Source organism: Achroia grisella, unplaced genomic scaffold (assembly GCF_030625045.1).
Source record: "Achroia grisella isolate CSIRO2021 unplaced genomic scaffold, CSIRO_AGI_Agris_v1 utg512, whole genome shotgun sequence".
NCBI classification, from domain to species: Eukaryota; Metazoa; Arthropoda; class Insecta; order Lepidoptera; family Pyralidae; genus Achroia; species Achroia grisella.
In genome coordinates, this window is record NW_026712906.1 from 4,467,677 (window position 1) to 4,487,794 (window position 20,118).

General features: G+C 34.6%; 1 protein-coding gene across 1 annotated transcript in view; it reads left to right on the top strand.

Annotated features, from left to right (window-relative positions):
* Positions 1-8,354: 8,354 nt before the first annotated feature.
* The window catches only part of LOC131846872 (uncharacterized), a 99,728-nt gene continuing 87,964 nt past the window's right edge, over positions 8,355-20,118 (top strand). Inside the window, exon 1 of the mRNA XM_059196292.1 lies at positions 8,355-8,403. The gene's annotated coding sequence lies outside the window, so the exon portion shown is untranslated. The remainder of the gene's footprint in view (positions 8,404-20,118) is intronic.

Consider the following 20,118-nt stretch of genomic DNA (forward strand, 5'->3'; position numbering starts at 1 on the left):
GTTCGGACATCGTCGGCTCGTCGGACTGGAGTTCGCGAGCAATGCTGCGGGGGGCGGCTCGAGGGGGGTGCGAATAGCACCGCACCGATCGGCCCTCACTTCTGATCTCGCCACTGAACACTATACGCGCGCTCAATATTCTCATATTCTCTGTATTTTTTATATTTAAATTATTACACGAATTTACAGTCCATAAATCAACCTTAATTTAAAAGTCCTTAGTTTAGGACCCTACAGTACATATATTTATTACAATCAGTACCTAATATCTTATTCGCAATAGATATCTTATTAACTTATTCTATCCTGGTAACAGAAAGTTCATAGACAAATTGGAAAAATTATTGTATTGATACGATAAGCACATGTCTACAACGTAAAAATTAAGAATTAGCTTTGTATATCAAAACGGGAAAGGAATACGTATAAAAAAACAATTCTAGAGAATACTCAAGGTAATGAGAATTAATAATGCAAGTCTCAAGAGAATAGTGGAAATGTTTCTGTTCAGTCATAATTTTCGATATGATAAAAGAGAAAGAACACCCAAATTGCATAGAAATTAAAAAATCGTCTACTTAATTAAATAAATAAAGTATAAACTCGTACTATTTCTGTTCGAAAATAAAATAAAGTACAATTGTATGTATGCTTATTGAGCAAAGTATGGAGAAACATTACCAACAAAACCAAAATACACCTGATAAGATCACTGGTTTTCTCCATCGCGCTATATGGTGCAGAGACATGGACCCTCAAAGCCGCTGATAGGCAAAGAGTTGATGCCTTTGAAATGTGGTGCTGGCGTCGACTATTGAGGATACCGTGGACAGCCCACCGTACAAACGTCTCTGTACTAATAGAGTTTAAATTGGAAGATTCACAGCGGCTGTCTTCTACTTGTCTGCAGCGCATTGTGCGATACTTCGGACACATCGCGCGGAGGGATGTAGACAATATGGAGAGACTGATGGTAACAGGGAAGATAGAAGGTAAAAGACGTCGAGGCCGAAGTCCCATCCGATGGTCAGATCAAATATCACGTCAACTGAACATTACTGTCAGCGCCGCAATACATCAGGCATCTGAGCGCAGCAGATGGCGCCGGCTAGTCGACAAGATAGTATAGAGTCACGATCCTCAGCAGTGAGAGAACGATTAAGAAGAAGTATGTATGCAAGTAAAAACTTCAAAATGGTTGCTCTGGGTTGTAGCTTTTTGTTTTTCATTGTTGGGACAAGGATTATGTGAAAGAACTAGCTGTTCCTCGCGACTTCGTCGGACTTCGATTCATAGATATGAATTTAGTGAAAAGGTATTAATTACAAATTTGAAACAGACATTTCAGCTTTATTTATTTGTATACTTATATAAAACTAATTGTACCCGCAACTTCGTCCGCGAATAATAGTGACCTTGATCACAAAAAGAAAAACATTTATTGACCTAACCCAATAAAAGCCAAATGAAAAAGATTCATCTTTTTAGCATCAAAAATGACGAATTAACATAAAAACTTTCATTCCCCCTTTCAACCCCTTACAACCCTTTTTCACATTAAAACGTAGCCTAAGTCCTTTCTTAGGGTCTAAACTACATGTGTACCAAATTTCATTTAAATCGGTTCAGTAGTTTTAACGTAAAAGCAAGACTGACAGATAGACAGAGTTACTTTCGCATTTATAATATTTGTAAGGAGTAAGTATAAGGATATATTAATTAACATAAATATCAATAGAGCTAGTATCATATAAATAACTAGCTGTATAATATGAACTCTTAAATTCAAAGAGAACAAGAAGAATAAAATATAATATTTTCTGTCTCGTAGCTTAAACCCGCTACGAGGTCGTAGCAGTGCTACGGCGTAGCAATTTATTCATAACAAAGTCTGAGAGGATATTCTGTTCCTAGCTGGGGTGACATGTATCTATTGGGCATACTAGCTATATAGTATATCCAATACATACTATAGGTATTTAACTTTATTTTTCTAAAATAAAAGAATTTTTCAAAAATAAAGGTAGTTTAAGTTACCTGCCAAAAAAAGTTCCGTCAAAACCAGCCATTTCAGAGATTAGCCGGAACAAACGGACAGACAGACAGACAAAAATGATAAAAAATGTTATTTTGGTGTACGTACCGTACTTATATTCATATGCATGTAGTAAAAAACGGTTATTTCAATATAGTAATCTGAGGACGATTCACACAGCGCCATCTAGACCCAAGTTAAGCTAGCTAAAGCTCGTGTTATGGGTACTAGATAACTGATACAAATATATAGATTTTTTTTTGTAAATGCATACATATTATAAATATTACAAACAGACACTTAAATTTTATTTATATGTATGGATTATAAACGCGAAAGTTTGTTAGTACGGATGAATGTTAGTTCCTCTAACACGCAAAAACTACTGAACGGATTTTGATAAAACTTTACACTAATATAAATTATACAGCAGAATAATATAATTTAAAAAGACATTTTGTAAATTGGACGGATCACTATATAGTAACTCAAAGGTTACTAACATAGTGATCTATCAACGCACAGCCCAAACCACTGGACGGATATATAATCTATATATATATAACTCATAGGATTTTGATTAATTCTACTCCCAAGTGGATAAAATAGGGGGTGAAAGTTTGTATGAAACTTTGTCAATTTCAAACCGAACGGGGTTAGAATTTGCTTGCATAAAGCTACTATGACGTAGGTATTTCCTAAGAAAGGATTTTGATTAATTGCATCTCTAAGAGCATAAATTAACGCGAGCGAAGCCGCGGGCAAAAGCTAGTAATATTATAAAGAGGATAGATTTTATTGTTTTTATAGCATAGGAGACAAGCGGGCATGCGGCTCACCTGATGGTAAGTGATTACCGCCGCTCACAAGTACCCGCAATATCAGGGGAATTTATAGTGCATTGCCAGCCTTTTAAGAAGGAATAATCTCTTTTCTCTTTCTGCTTCTCTTGCAAAAAGTTTCTGGAACACGCATGGAGGACCGCTATTCATCCAGATGATCAGGACGAAATTTTGATGTTTGTTCGTTTGCATTGAATAAGCTCCGAAACTACTGGAGTGATTTAAATAATACGTTAAAAAAAAATTAATACGTTAAAAAAAAGGATTCTAACGGTAAAAGAATACCATTAGAATCGTTTTTTTTAACGTGTGGAAAAATCTTCAACAAGACTGTCACCCCGCCGGAGGGATGGCGCGGTGGTGTATGGGACTCGAATCCACTAAAAAACACACGGTATACCTCGAGGTGCTTTGGGCCGGAGTCCGGGGTTCGCGCTTGGCACTCGACCCAGACTTCGGCGGCTTGGCCTGTCCTGTAGATGTTGTAGGACAGGCCCCCTCTCTCTGGTTAGGGTGCTATGACTTGCACTCTACCTTCTCGTGGAGGCGCGTGGGTACATGCGCGGACCTCCAGGAGTCTGGTTGTGGGGTGATGCCTCCCTCAAAGCATGCACTCCGGCCCCCGTGGGGGGTAGATTCGGGACTTTACGTCACCATTAGAATCCTACATTATTCCTGATTACTATACCTGATAGAATATCTTTTTAATGTTAAAATATTCAATAGTACCGCCGGTATAAAATGTAATCGTTAATCATTAAATGAAAATACTTTTTTCGTGTTTATATATTTTTTGAAATTTTTGTCAAATGTCCGTGCGAAGTCGGGGCGGAGCGCTAGTCAGTATAGAAATATGCTTAGGACTATAGTCGCAGATGTGATAGTCAGATAGATTTATTTCTCATATTTGATGGCCTCGGTAGTCTAGCGGTTTAACACAACGCATTGCTTCCGATGCTCGCGGCTTCGATTCCTTGCACGATACAAATATTTGTTTGTATTCACGAATATGATTGTTTGTATAGGTCTGGATGTTTTCTATGTATATTAGGTATGTATTTATAAAAAAAAATATTCAGCTATTTGTATCAGTTGTCTAGTACCCAAACAGTAGAGACAAACATTCGTACTCATGAGTATGATTGTTCATACTCATGAATACAAATGTTTGTCTCGTGCCAGGAATTGAACCCGCGACTATTGGAAGCAAGGCCATGTTCTAAATCGAGGACGTCAAAGATAATATGCCTTACTGTAAGTAATTTACATTTCAACAACAACAAATCTTACAAAACAATTTGCTTGCCGGCAGAAATAGGGGAGATTGTAGAACTACGTAGTTTTTTTTAGTGTATGCTAATGGAATTGTACACCCGGTTTACGGTTTACTCTGGCGGAGCACCAGCGGAGAATGATACAAACACTAAAGAAACTTATTGTAAATTTAGTAATGACATATTGTAATTTAATATTGCAAATTAAATATTATAATGGGTGAAAACTGTGATTGGTACAGTTTATGCTGTAAATAATATAAATGACGTAGTGGAATAACTTGAAACAGTCATGCTCGCTATAAAGTTCAAACTTGTGGCGGCGTGGTGGGTCGGGTCGATGTGCTCCCTCTAATATGGTTAAGTGCAATGATGGCCAGCTCATCCGTCATACTCGTGAACGAGTGCTGCTTGTAGGGACTGGTCTGCTCCTATCACTACGACTGATTTAATCTTATTGTGTTTTTATATTTGAGCCTAAATAAATTAGTGCTGGTTGATAGTTTGTATTCACACGTTTCAACTTGTAAAATGTGAACTTACAAGTGAACTCACAGCTCGGTGCTGCTTGTGGGGACTGGTCTGTTCAGGTTGCGAAGACTTATTAGATTTTTTGTTTTTTTTTTCAATAGCATATGCTGGAGGTCACTCTATTCTCCTAAATTTGAATTTAAATGAATCTGTATTATTGTAAATATGTACAACATATAAAAAAAACGAGCTGAGTTTCTTGTCAGTTCTTCTCATCTCGAAATCATTCCGAACTGACGGTAGATTTGACATATCATAAGAGTGTAATAGGCCTACATGAATACAAATATTTTGAATTTGAATTTGAATAGGATGAACATGAAGTCAGGTTAGTTAGACCATTGTGACAAATTCACAGAGAATTTATCACGATGGTTTCCAGGGAAGACCGCGTGGAGGTCAACCTGATATGGTACATTGCTAGCAATGGGATCATTAGTAACAATACCCTTCCCCCCGACCTACGTTGTATTTGTGAAGTTTACCACTCGTCTCGGTCAAATGCGATAACCTTGTACATATATAACGAGACTACAATACCCGGTGCAGTTAAAGATACATATATATGTACATCAACGTACATATATATGTATCTTTAATGGCGAGTTATCTACACCGAGATCCGGTAACGGAGCGAGTTGCCGCCTCGTAAATTGACGCGCTTTTGTATAGGACCTACTAGTACATTCTGGATGCTTCTTTTAAACCGGCGTGAACCGCATATTGTAAGAAATTGATAGTCTGAATAAATGGGATCCGGATTCAATTCTCAGTGACGTCAAACAGGAAAATACTATTATATTTGTGAAACGCCTACTATCTTACTAGTATTATAAATGTGAAAGTTTGTGAGTATGTATAGATGGATGTTTGTTACTCTTTCACGCAAAAAATACTGAACGGATTTTAATGAAACTACATTTATATAGCTTATATATCAGAAGAATACATAGATTATAAATTTCAAACGTGTGACACCCCGGCCACAGCTAGTACCGTTGTAGTTATTAAATGGGATATGGATTCAATTCTCAGTGTCGTCAATTTGGAAAATGCTAAAAATTATAAAAATTTTATTTTGACTTTGATGCAATAAAAGTTCTTAAACTAGCTTAAAGTCTTTGTACGCATACTTCAGTACTACAGACAATGCAGGCATCACCACGGTATGTAGTAGTTAAATAACGAGTATAAACATTATAAAACACTTTGTAGATTGCACGAGAACGGAAGATGAATGTGTTTTATGAATATTTGGATGTCATTAGGGCTTCATAAATAATGATTTATTGCTAGCGACACCGGTGTGGCACACCTGCCATTGTTATTATCTAAGTGCTAATGATAATATAGGTATACGAGAATGATACTTCAACAATACTGACATTGTTATTATCTAAGTGCTAATGACAATATAGGTATACGAGAATGATACTTCAACAATACTGACATTGTTATTATCTAAGTGGTAATGACAATATAGGTATACGAGAATGATACTTCAACAATACTGATATTTTTATTATCTAAGTGCTAATGCCAATATAGGTATACGAGAATGATACTTCAACAATACTGACATTGTTATTATCTAAGTGCTAATGACAATATAGGTATACGAAAATGATACTTCAACAATACTGACATTGTTATTATCTAAGTGATAATGACAATATAGGTATACGAGAATGATACTTCAACAATACTGACATTGTTATTATCTAAGTGCTAATGACAATATAGGTATACGAGAATGATACTTAACAATATTGTAATATGTATAATGTATCGATATTTGTACAAAACTCTCTTCTGCCCGCGACTTTGTCTGCGTGTTATAACTTTGACCAAATAAAGAAAATCTTATATATAAAATTCTCGTATCACAGTTTTCGTTCCCATACTCCTCCGAAACGGCTTGACCGATTCTCATGAAATTTTGTGAGCGTATTGTGTAGGTCTGAAAATCGGCCAACATCTATTTTTCATCCCCCTAAATGTTAGGGGTAGTCCACCCCTACATTTTTTTTTATTTTAAGGCAAAACAACGTTTGCCGGGACAGCTAGTATATTCAATAATAAAATAATATAATAATGACAGCCTCGGTGGTCTAGTGGTTCAGCACACCGCTTTACTATCCGACATTTGTATTCATTAGTATGATTGTTTGTATCGGGTGTTTTCTGTGTATAATATATATTTATTTATAAAAAAAAATGTATCCATGTATTTATATCAGTTGTCTAGTACCCATAACACAATGGCTCTGTGAATTGTCCTGAAATATTATTAATTAGTAGAAAAAGTTGTCAAAAAGTCTTCAAAAATTTTCCACATACCTACCATTCTCTATTTTATTTTATATTAGTTTAGCAACTAATTTTATGAGAATTGCGTAAGGTTTTACAACAAACTGCTAGTCCATCTATAATCTATCAAAAAAAAGTTTCAAAAGTCTTACAAAAATCACTTTTGTAAATAAAATATATTAAAAAATTCAAGAGTTCATAACTGACAATGTTTTTGTAGATTTTGTTTAAATAAAATTCATAAGCTCACTATACTATCTGATTGCACAAAGATTAAGTGCGTACCGGTTTCTATCTTGATTGTCACATACCTAATCCTTGTTAATGTGTATTTACTTAAAACAACATTTATTTAAAAGAGCAACACGCAAATTTCTGTTTCGTTCTTCTTATGATGAGTCTGCTTTCTGAATAATAATGAATATTTTGACTTAGATATTCGTTACATTTATATTCATTACATCATCATAGTATGTAATAAACAAAACTTAAATATTCCGGATAAAATTAAAAAAAAACACGATTAAAACAAATACATTTTATTTCTAACACTAAAAATTTATCTAGTGATTTTGAAATCCGAACGTGCCTAGAAAACAAATTGACTGAATTATATGCACTTACTTTCTACTCTGTCACTGTCGCACTTGTTTTAACGTAGCTATTCTGTCTCACTCGAATTTTCCGGTTAACGCCTGCGCAAAGAGGCTGCTCCCAAAAGATGTGGAACGCTCGAAGCTGCGTATGGTGATAGACATTTGTGATTTTTCCGACATATTCTTTTATTTATTAAGTAAACTGTAGCATAAAATCGTAAATAAATATCACTTACGGCATTATTACTTCGTGAAATAAAACGAATTATATTTTGTTTAAAAATATGGTAATTCTATCTTTAAAAGGACTTGAATAATCTCAGTGCGTAATATAATAGTGCCAGAAGAATACATTAAAAGATGTGTCTAAGAAATGGCGACGAAAATTGAGTATTAAAAATTATATGCAATAATAGTTACGCAAGAGGGGATTCGCAGTCTACGAAGCTTCTAACAGCGGGACAGGCGAGAGTCAGCCTCTGGAACCCGTGGGATCTCCCGGGCAGCCGGTGGACGTTTCCTCGCAAAATAATCCCGGATCACAATCGAAATTTTATATAAATCCAACGAAATAACCTACAAAATTAAAAGCAAAATAGTGTTGTGTATTGTGTGCATTTCCCGCGTAATTCTGCGAATGTCAATTTTGAATTTGGAATGTCACCTCATGTTGTGAGGCTGCCAGTGTATGAATGAAGTCGTTAAGTCGAAACGTGATAGTCGAACAATTCCTGTTCTTTGCCACAAGTAATAGGCACCAGTGAACTTTCTTATAAAAAAAAATAGTGTACAGTGATGAAAATATGGCATCTACGGTGAGTACAACAGTAACTGTTATTTTTTAATACGCAATTTAATTAATGTTACGATGAATTTAAATATTTTCTTCTATTTATATATAACATAATGTATTTATTCCTTAGTCTCTAATTCGAATAATAATAATATTTTTTATTTAGATTACACACAGTATCCATGTTTGTATGTAACAATGAACTTAGTCTATGTGACCATACCTACAATTACATGCCATTATTGTAGGGTCCCCTTCTAAATTTGATTCCAAAAATAATGTTTTCGAAATTATTTTATTGATGTATATAATAAAATAAACAGAAAAATAACATAATTCTTTTTTGTTATAAAGTAATTAAGTAATGTTAAATAAGTTTTATACAAAAACAATGTTGTTAATATTAAATATGTTGCATATAATTTGGAGCCATTCGTGATAAAAAAAATGCAAATATACGTATTTTACTATTTTTTTAATTCAACACATTTGTTATTATATTAATTTATTATTCAGCCTATATCTTTTAGATATAATTTATTGCGTAATAAAAAATAGTAAGTATATTTATTTTTCTATATTTTTATTTTATACATATCCAATAATTTTATTGGACATATATAATTTATAACAATAATATTTATTTATTTATTAATTTTAAGAAGATTAACTGTGTAATTTATGTTACTTGTCATATTGAATCGTCCTATTCCAATTAATAATCTTCAACATAACTTACATATGTAAATAAATGAAATGTAAAATATATTTTTTATTTTTAGAGTTTGTAAAAATAAAAAAATATATTTAAATATACTTAAATGTTAATAAAATAAATAAAATATTTATAAGTAGTAAGTATAGTTCAGAAAGACGACTCTACGATTTTACGACATATATTTTCTTGCCCAACTTCTATTGTTACTGTCTTACAAAGACCATAAACAATTTGTTTTTTTAATTATCCAATAATTCCATTTAGAAAATATATATACTGGTATTTCAATCTCATTAGATACGAGTATTTTTTTCCATGAGGTGATCAATAATGAGTTTTCATTACATTTCGTTTTCCTTTTACATTATAATTTGAAATTAAAAGCCTGCAATAATTGCATTCGTGCCAAGTTGAGGTAAATTACTACTTTACTATATATAGTAATATTTAGAGAAACGTTTAATATTTCTGTATGTTTGTAGCGAATTCATTACAGGACCGATTTCAAAAATTGATTTAACTGTTATATACCTATATTATTCCTGAGTAATATAGATTATGTTTATTACTATAAACAATTAGGATACGAAAGTAAAACTCAAAAATAAGCAGCTAGTGAATAGTGTAACTTAATGAACTAGTTTAACGTACTACATTAATTCTATGTTGTATGTTGTACGAGGTATGTTGTAAATAGGGATGTTAGGGAGCTCCGTAACCATGACCGAAACTATCGGATATCCGATATAAAAAATATTCGTAATCGTAATCGAATCCAAAATAAAAGTTCTGGATAATATCGGATAGGGACGGAGCCTAATTGAGACATGTTATGTAACCATTTTGTTAGCAATTTGTATTTTAATTCTGAAATTCCTTTAAAAATTTTATACCCGTAACCGAAATTATCCGAAACTAACGGATAATCCGAAATAATTTCATATCCGCAACCGTATCCGTATCCGGTATAATAATCATTCCTATATCCGAAACCTAACCGTATCCGATATTTCATATCCATAACATCCCTGGTTGTACACATAGATAATGTGTGACATGTGGTCATTACGCACACCCATCATTAAACTGACAATCCGATTTCTATGAAGCCGACCGTTGAGCAATAATGGATTGTTAGTGTTCGAATACAGCGTTTCAGCTCCGTATAACGACCTATTTGCGTCCGTACATACATTTTTGCAGGGCAAATAACAGTTTTTGTGCTGCCGCCCGTTTGGACGAGAGTGTGCCAGTCTTTTGTTGTAATACACAATTGCGGATCTCTGAGAGGGGGCGAAAGGAGGAGGAGGGAGAGAGTAGATATGGAGGTAGAAAAGTCCGTTAAAAAGAACGGTAAAACGTACATACTGTTGTCTACGTTGAGTTTTCAAGGAACATTTTGCAACCGCATTGTGGAATCTCATTGCAGGAATGGTATTTCCGAACCGATGCGATATTGAAACCTTCAAGAAAAGAGCTAACGTTTTTGAAAATATTCTATTGCCTATGTTCATTAGGGATAACGTAAGATTCTAATGGTAGAAGAACGTTTCAGTTTATTAGTTTCGGAGTCTATTCAATGCAAACGAACAGACATTAAAATACCTTCCTGATCGTTTGGATGAACGGCATTAAACGTTAGCCACAGCAACGGGTCTGCTTGTATATATGAGTATATATTTATATATATATATCTGATTACCCCGTCTCATACAGGAGTAGTGAAGGTACGTTATTATTTTTGTAATAAAATCATGAAAGTATAAAAAATGTATTTGTAGCAGCAATTTACGGAGGCATACGAGGGCTTTTGTTATGGACGAACGCCTCGGGCCTATAACAGTCAATAATGCACGTAATACTTCGCAAAAAGGCGCGGTACGCTGAAATTATTATTAAGATACTTTTGTATCTATATAAATAAGTAAATAATATTGAAGATTTTTTCTTTTATTTATTTATCTAAAACAGAAAACATGTGTACCAATTTACTGGAGAAACGACATTACTGAACCGATCATCATGAAATTTCGTATCGTAAAGAAATAAAACATGTGAGCGAAGCCCACGCGGCTTCGCTCACATGTTTTATTTAGTAATATTAATAATAAAAGTTAGTAATATTTTAAGATACTTTTGTATCTATATACATAAATAAATAATATTGAAGATTTTTTTAGTTAGTAATTTTATTTATTTATCTAAAACAGAAAACATGTGTACCAATTTACTGGAGAAACGACATTACTGAACCGATCATCATGAAATTTCGGATCGTAAAGAAATAAAACACGTGAGCGAAGCCGCGTGTAAAAGTTAGTAATATTATAAACGCGAAAGTTTGTGAATATGGATGAATGTTTGTTTGTTTGTTGTGCTTTTACGCAAAAGTACGTTACGGTAGTAGTAACGGATTTGATGAATCTTCGCAGTATTGTAGCTTATAGATCAGAATAAACTGTAAATTTCATGAAACCGCAGACATAGATAGTAAATAAATAAATCTGTGGACACCCATCAATTAGAAATAATGTCACCTCGATGACTGAACTTGGCTTTTAATTCCAAAATGTAAATGAACAGGATGGGCGGAGGAGCTGGCGTGATGAGCAGTATTACTGCCAACTTAATTATCGGCCTACCCTCTAATTATAATTAAACATAACTTATAGTTAGATAGCACCTTTAATTTAGATCGACAGAGCTGTTAATTATCTATCAATTATATTGGGTGTACATTCGCCGTTCCTTCAAAAATACACTTTATGTTTGAAGAAATGAAAATACTATTTGCTTCGAAACAAAAGTGTACTGGGATTGCAATTGCGACAAATATTTTTATGATATGTACATAGATAAAAGACATATATTTAAAGTACTTATATATAAAATTCTCGTGTCACAGTTTTCGTTCCCATACTCCTCCGAAACGGCTTGACTGATTCTCATGAAATTTTGTGAGCGTATTGAGTAGGTCTGAGAGTCGGCCAACATCTATTTTTCATCCCCCTAAATGTTAGGGGTAGTCCACCCCTAATTTTTTTTTTATTTTAAGGCAAAACAACGTTGCCGGGACAGATAGTTTAAAGTAAAAAAATATCAAGAAAGCTATTTCCTTTTTTCGAGTGGCTTCACTGAAAATCAGCGCTGCAGTGACACGCTGCGGCACCAGCTGAGTGGTGGTCCTTTCAGCTCATAGCGCGATATTAGCTTTTAAGTTTTTCTATATTTTCACTTTATAATATGCTTTGACGACCTCGGTGGTCTAGCGGTCAAGCACACCGCTTTACGTCCGATGGTCGCGGGTTCGATTCCTCACACGGCACAAACATTTGTATTCATGAGTATGATTGTTTGTATCGGTCTGGGTATTTTCTATGTATAATATGTATGTATTTACGAAAAAAAAACATATCTATGTATTTGTATCAGTTGTCAAGTACCCATAACACAAGTTTTAGGTAGCTTAATTTGGGTCTAGATGGCGCTGTGTGAATTGTACAGAGATTATTTATTTAAATTTATTTATTTGTTATATGTTGAATTAATTATTAAGTAGGTATTATTATTATCATTTTCGAATTATTTCAATGCTGTTGGCCTTAGTTGGCCTTTACAGCATCACCGAACGATAGGGGCGATTTTTATAATGAATGTATAAGTTATTAATAAATTTGGATGCCGGTGTGACCAAAGGGTAGTAATTCATTTACAAGATCTATAAATTTTATTTGCTTACGGGAGTTTTCGAGAAACTTTTTTTCAGTTTTTGATTTAGTAGATCATCGGGATGAATGGCGGTCCTCCTTAGTATGGTTTTCTTTCACTCGTTTGTACCCTATGCTATACAAAAACACCGATTTAGTACTAAATCTACCTCGCTGTATAATATATGTTTATGATATTGTAATTTAATTTCTTCAAGTCAAGAAGACAAGATGTACAATATTAGATTTTCTCAAACAATATTAACTCAATTACAAGAACAGCCCTATACATGAGAATATTAGCCTGGAGAGTAATAAAAGATGTTTTATTGCTACGTAGAAACGTATCGGTTGTTTGGGAAAACATTAAAATAATCACTCGATAGAACAATCCACGTGTAATGTGAGACGTGGATGTTAACTCAAAAAGAAAGGGGCAAACTGGAACCTTTTGAAATATGGTACTGGAGAAGGATGGAAAGAATTAGCTGGAAAGATAAATGAAGGAAGATAACTTTTGGAAATAAAAGAAAGCAGCAGTAGCCTAATTATTAAAATATATTAAAATGATAAAGTTTACATGTTGACATTACATTAAATTCCTGAGATATTCAAAGTGACATATTCTATAAAAATGTACAAACAACTAATTCTACGATGACCAGCATTATACTTCCAATAGTATCAAAATGGAAATATACCTGGAAAGGTAAAAAACGAAGAAGAAAAGATAAAGATAAAGATGGAAAGACAAAGTAAGTAATGAATTGCACTGGGTAAAAGAAAAAAGGCAATTGTTGAATACTATAGAAAATAGATGAGGAAAAATGCAGCACGATGAATTTATGGAAGTTATTGTTGAGGGAAAGAAAGAGTAGAAGGAAAGAGGGGGAGAGGAAGTCCAAGAGATAGAGCTACATCAAGCAAATGAAAGACAGAATTGGAGTCGTGTCGTATCAAGGTTTAAAGAGTATGATGGAAGATCGTGGAAAGTGGCAAGAGCTCCACCAACAAGAGCTCTTAAATTATAAATGAATGAGGACAATCCACTTAGAGCCATCTAGTCCCAAGCTAAGCAGAGCTTATGTTATAGGCATTTAATAAATAATATTGAAATGTAGTTTTTGTTTTAAATATAGATAGTTTATGTATTCAACATATACATTTCAACTTAAATGTAAAGTTACAACAAAATTATTTAAAAGGGTAATACGCAAGTTTCTTGCTTCTTTGTCTTGTGATGATATTTCCGAATGAGCGGTAGATTAAAAAAAAAAAGTGATGATTACTATGTGCTTAAAACAAAAACAAAACAAAAGTGCTTCAATGTAAGTTTATCTCAATAAATGACCTTCTATTCTCTTCTATACTAAAATTTCAAGAACGTATATATTGAGGTTTTTCAATGATTGGCTAGTCTATGGTAACCGTTCAACTTCCAACGGTCTGTATGCTTGATTGCTATAAGTGTAATATAAAAAGGTATAGTAAACACCCAGGCGTATACAAATAAACACAATTACATAGTATAACATAAAATCGCTGTCGCTGTCTTCAAAATCCATTGCATAGTTTTAAATCTTTAAAAGCTAGGGTGGGTAGCAAGGTAGTCTTGAATATAATGCTCATATTTGTAGCGTGCAAGATTCGATTTTAATTTGAAGTAAGTCTGTGTACTTAATAATAATTAATTCTTTAGAACTCAAAGGCCAACGAATGTACAATTAGTCTTAACAAAAGTTTACTTTTAACTGAATATTCCTATTTGTGGCAACCCTACGTTGAATTATTTTTTATACATGGCAGCCCTACTACTCGGGCATACAAGTTCGCAAGCGGAATAATCGATTTATCGCTTAAAAACAACTCGAGTTGCGCTCTTTCAGAAAACAGTATTCATGAATCAGCTTTTCAGCTTAAAACAGTGCTTTTATAACTGAAAAACAATGTTCAAATTCAGTAATAAAACTGAAAAGAGTGAATGGTCGTATACAATCTGTTGTACTTAGAACACACAAAGCGAAGCGAAGTCTCGCCTCAAGCTAAGTGGCTCGATACCGCCAGAGATTGGGATCATCGACAATTCTCATCTATAGGTGTTTTACTGTACATTCTGTAGTCAGCAGTTTTTTTATACTACGACTTTGGCAAACCAGCATTTGGCCTATCTGATGGTAAACGGTTTCCATAGCGTATGGACACCTGCAACACCAAGAGTGTCTACGTTAGTGCAGACGATACTATCAATTTTATAATTTGACTTCTTGATATTTTTATGCGACAAATGCGCAAAAGTCGTCGTAACATTCTGGGGAAAATATATTTAGTTACCATTGAAACGAAAGAAGAAGAAGAAGAAGCTGTGCCCGCGGTTTCATCCGCGTTAAATTTCAATAAAAAATATAGCCCTTTAGCATTATTATTTTCACGCATAAGCTATATTACTGTAAAGTTTCATCAAAAGCCATTCAGTAGTTTTTGCGTGAAATTCCACGTGATTGCGTGAAAGTAACACACATTCGTACATACAAACTTTCGCGTTTATTACATTACTAGCTACTAGCCCTGGCTTCGCACGGGTGTACATGTATCATATATATCTTCGTACATGTATAAAGAAATGCATACATAGGGATGGCCATGGATGTTTTATACTATGTAATGATTAAGATTTGATTATTAATCATATTTGTTTGAATGCGCACTTCTTAAACGCAATTCAAAAATTTTGTTCTCTTTTAATTCTTTTATTACTTTTTTGTCTTGCTATTGGCCGGTCAATATAGTATAGGAAAGAGAGGGACATTGGTCTCTGAACATTTATTCTATAAAAACCTCGACGGGTAGTTCATTCCACAATCTAAGTGTCGACGAAGCCTGCAACGATACCATACCATAAGGAACGACCACTCTCCTCTGAAATCGCACTGTCCGAGACAATCTATACATATAAATAAAATTGGAGTGTCTATTTGTAAATCCGTTTTTTAGCATATGAATATAAATGTCTGATTTTTTTCTGTCTGTCTGTTTGTTCCGGCTAATCACTGAAATGGATGGACCGATTTTGACGGGATTTTTATTGGCTGGTAGCTGATGTAATAAGGAGTAACTTAGGCTACTTTTATTTTAGAAAAATAAAGTTAAATTCCACGCGGACAAAGTTCCAGGTACAGCTTGTTAGAAATAAAAGAAAAGCTGAAAATTAATCGAATGTGTTCCGCAAATTGTTTAAAACGTTCATTTCTTTTGGTCGAGACTGGTTGATGTCCGTAATTGCTCTTTTATTAGAGGATTCAATGTAGAATTAAACGTAATGAAAATGCCAGCAGCTCTCATTATTGTTCACGTTATACGATACACTTAGTAGGTGTTGACAGGGTCGGACTAACCGTCGGGCAGGGTAGGCCACTGCCTTTTGTTCATTCATTCATTCATAATTTAAGGGCATATATATTTTTTGTATATATAAAGGCGACGGATGAAAGACGACTGCATGCAACTGAAATGAAAATGTTGAGGTGGATGTGTGGTGTGACAAGAATGGATAAGATAAAGAATGAATACATTAGAGGAAGTATGAAAGTGGCACCGGTGTCAGAGAGGTTGAAGAGTAATCGTCTATCATGGTATGGACATGTAATGCGTAGGAACGAGGATAATATTTTAAGAAAGGTGTTACATATGAATGTGGATGGTTATAAGAGCAGAGGAAGGCCGAAAAAGAGATGGATGGACTGTGTGAAAGATGATATGGTAAGAAAGGAAGTAAATAACGCGATGACTGCGAACAGGGATGAATGGAAGCGAAAAACATATTACGCCGACCCCAAATAAATGGGATAAGGAAGAAGCAGATGATGATAATGAAATGGTGCACCCGCCTGCGCTAACGGTTTACGCTAGCGGGGCACCAGTGGCGGATGATAATATGAGCATGAGGACAGGTCAGTTAGCCTATCGTAACAAATTCACCAAGTATTTATCACGATGGTTTCCAGGGGAAATCGCGTGGAGATCAATCTGATATGGTACACTGCAAGCAATGGGGTCGAGAATCCACAGCACTAACAATCCCTTTACGTCATTAATGGAGCTCTTGCAACTTACAATGATCTTTCATCATGCTCTTTAAATATTGATACATGGAAAAATTTTCGAAACACCGTTCCCCCGCCATAGGGGCGACGAAGGCGTGTATGGGAATCTAACCCACTAAAACACTATCCGGTATACTATAATATTACCTACGAGCACCATTGCCAGAATCGCGAGGTCGCGTTAGTATTCTACCACGATTCCAGCGGCGTTGGAACGCCCTATAGTGTAGAGCAGGCCCCACCACGTTGTTAGGGCGACCTATTTCGCTCTACTCAATTGTGGACGCGTTTGGATACATGCACACGCTCCCGGGGTTATTGGAGTAGACAACTGCCTTGAGGCCCCGTAACAGACGCTTTCTCCGGAAGCGTATTTTTTTTTTCTATCTGCGATCAGCCCATCCGTCCATAATCAGATACTTTATATTTTTGATGTTATGGGCATTTGGATATGAGGCACCTCCAGTAAGGTGCCATCTTATTTACTTTCTTTAGATGTTGGCAAGGCTTTTTAATCTAGATGGACAGTTATTTATGTCCAGCAATTTTGAAGCTAACTGGCCGGCTAATCTGTGTTTAGATACTGGAAGCGTACTTATAAAATAAAAGTTTTATAGAGTGAAAATTACACTGGAAATTCGATATCCTCAATGACGGTAATGTACTATTGTTTTTTTTTAATCCACGCTGTTCAGTTTCAGTTGACGAAATACTTCAACTAATATAACATAATCATCTAGTATCGTTACGTAGCGTATTTTAGGTTAAGCAAAATTTTTAATCTTACAGTTCATATCAAATTGAACAGTTTATGGTTATTAAACGGCTGAATAGCCGTGTTTAAGTCTTTTTTAATAAAAATCTATCATTATATAGACCTCAAGTACTATTGAGCAAGATCTTTTGAGTACTTTTCTTAAACAATGAAAGAATTTCATCACCTAGGGCCCTGACATGTTTATCCGGCCCTGTGTTGGTGCCAAATGAAATAAGTACTTAATATCTTTAAATTAAATTTATTCAATATACGCAAAGGGACTATGGCCATTCAGATTGTATGTTGTTGTTATTAGCTGTTTTACTACTAACAAGTAATATAGCATAATCATTATTACATATATACATATAAAGAAAGTTGCTGTCGCTGTCTGTCCCTATGTATGTTTAAATCATTAAATCTACGCAACGGATTTTGAAGCGGTTTTTTTAAATAGATAGATTTTAGAGGAATCTTTATATATATAATACATATACACCCGTGCGAAGCCGGGGCGAGTAGCTAGTTTTATAGATATTGTATTTCTATTTAACTACTAGTAAAAGTACGAAAAATGTGTAAAATGTAAAAAAACATTACTTGATATTGCTAGTAAAAAATGTAATTTAATTTATTACGAAAAGTAGCTTGTTCTTATTATGTAGAAAGATTTTAAAGGTTATTTTTTGTGCATGTACCACACTATACTTTTGGCAATTTCTAAAAGTAATAGTGGTAATTGATGATTAACTGACGACCTCCATTTTGTCCATAAAACAAAATGGCGGCGATATACAATGGTAGCAATAACTGTTTACTATTGTAAATGAACATAACATTCTGTCTGTTGTAATATTGAAATAACCGTTTTTTACTATAGTATATGCATATGAATATATATACGAAGATATACCAAAATAACATTTTTTATAATTTTTGTCTGTCTGTCTGTCGGTCTGTTTGTTCCGGCTAATCTCTGATATGGCTGGACCGATTTTGACGGGACTTTTTTTTGGCAGGTAGCAGATGTAATAAGGAGTAACTTAGGCTACGTTTATTTTAGAAAAATAAAGTTAAATTCCACGCGGATGAATACGCGGGAACAGCTGGTATAAAATATATTACTCTCGGAAAAATAGGTTTTACTCTCAGCTTTTATCTACGAATATCTGTAGTTTGATATCGAGTCCTGAATAAGAAGAAAACAAGCTTTTCTTACATACCGTCTTGCGGAATGGCCGTCCCTCTGTCGTGAAAGGGTCAACGCTCTTTGGAAAGTAAACTTTAGATATTTATATTTCCAAGTACATCTTAAATTCAAATTATGCTATGAATTTTCAAATTCTTATTATAAAACAATATCTGAATAAAATATATTTTACAACTCTACAAAAGATTAGCTTTTTAATGGATGATAAATGAATGGTGCACCTATTTACGCTGGAGGGGCACCAGTATAGAATATTACCTTACTACCTACTTATTAGTAAATACATTGAGTGTTTTTTTAAATTATCGCGACTATACAAATAGCCGCGGCAGGGGCCTTACTTCATAACTACCTGTCTGCAGGGTTTTACCTACGTGAAATTTATAGCATACTTATTATTCTAATGTACAAGCTATATTACTGTAGTATTTGCGTAAAAGAGTAATAACAGAGTAACAGTTAGGTTGGACAGTTAGGTTTCAGCTCATCTGAAATCTGAAAGATTTTTTGTTTTATGGATGATAATGGAATGGCGCACCCGCCGCGCTAACGGTTTACGCTGGCGGGGCACCAGTGGGGGATGATAAGATGAACATGAGGTCAGGTTAGTTAGCCCATCGTGACAACCTCACCACGAACTTATCACGATGGTTTCCAGGGGGAACCGCGTGGAGGTCAACCTGACATGGTACATTGCTAGTAATGAGGTCATGAGTCCACATTACTAACAATCTCCTTTCCCCCCTCTGAAAGATGTTAAAACCACAAGGTCCTAAGCGTACTATAAACCAAAACACTACACTCGTGCAGGGGCGGATCCTGAATTTGTGGCACCCTGGGCTAAATCTACTTAGTGGTCTACCTAATTATATTACTCAACTAAAAAAATACACCAACCAATAAGAAGCGACCAAGAATTCCTTTCAATAGACGCGCATTTGCATGGGTGGATTCATCTCAGGGTTGCCAACTTTATGATAGGTTTTTTAACGTTGCAGATATTTTTTATATTCTAAATATCGTTTAAGTGGTACTACGTATCTTCCTCCCGCGTACACTTAGAATGTGGAATGAACTACCTGCCGAGGTTTTCTCACGAGGCTACAGCATGGGATTTTTCAAGAAGAGTATATTAAGGTTTTTTAAGGGTCGGCAACGCGTACGTGACACTAATGGAGTTTCCCACCATCGTAGTAAAAAAAAAACAAAGAAACAACCCTCCGTCATACATCCACAGTCACAAAC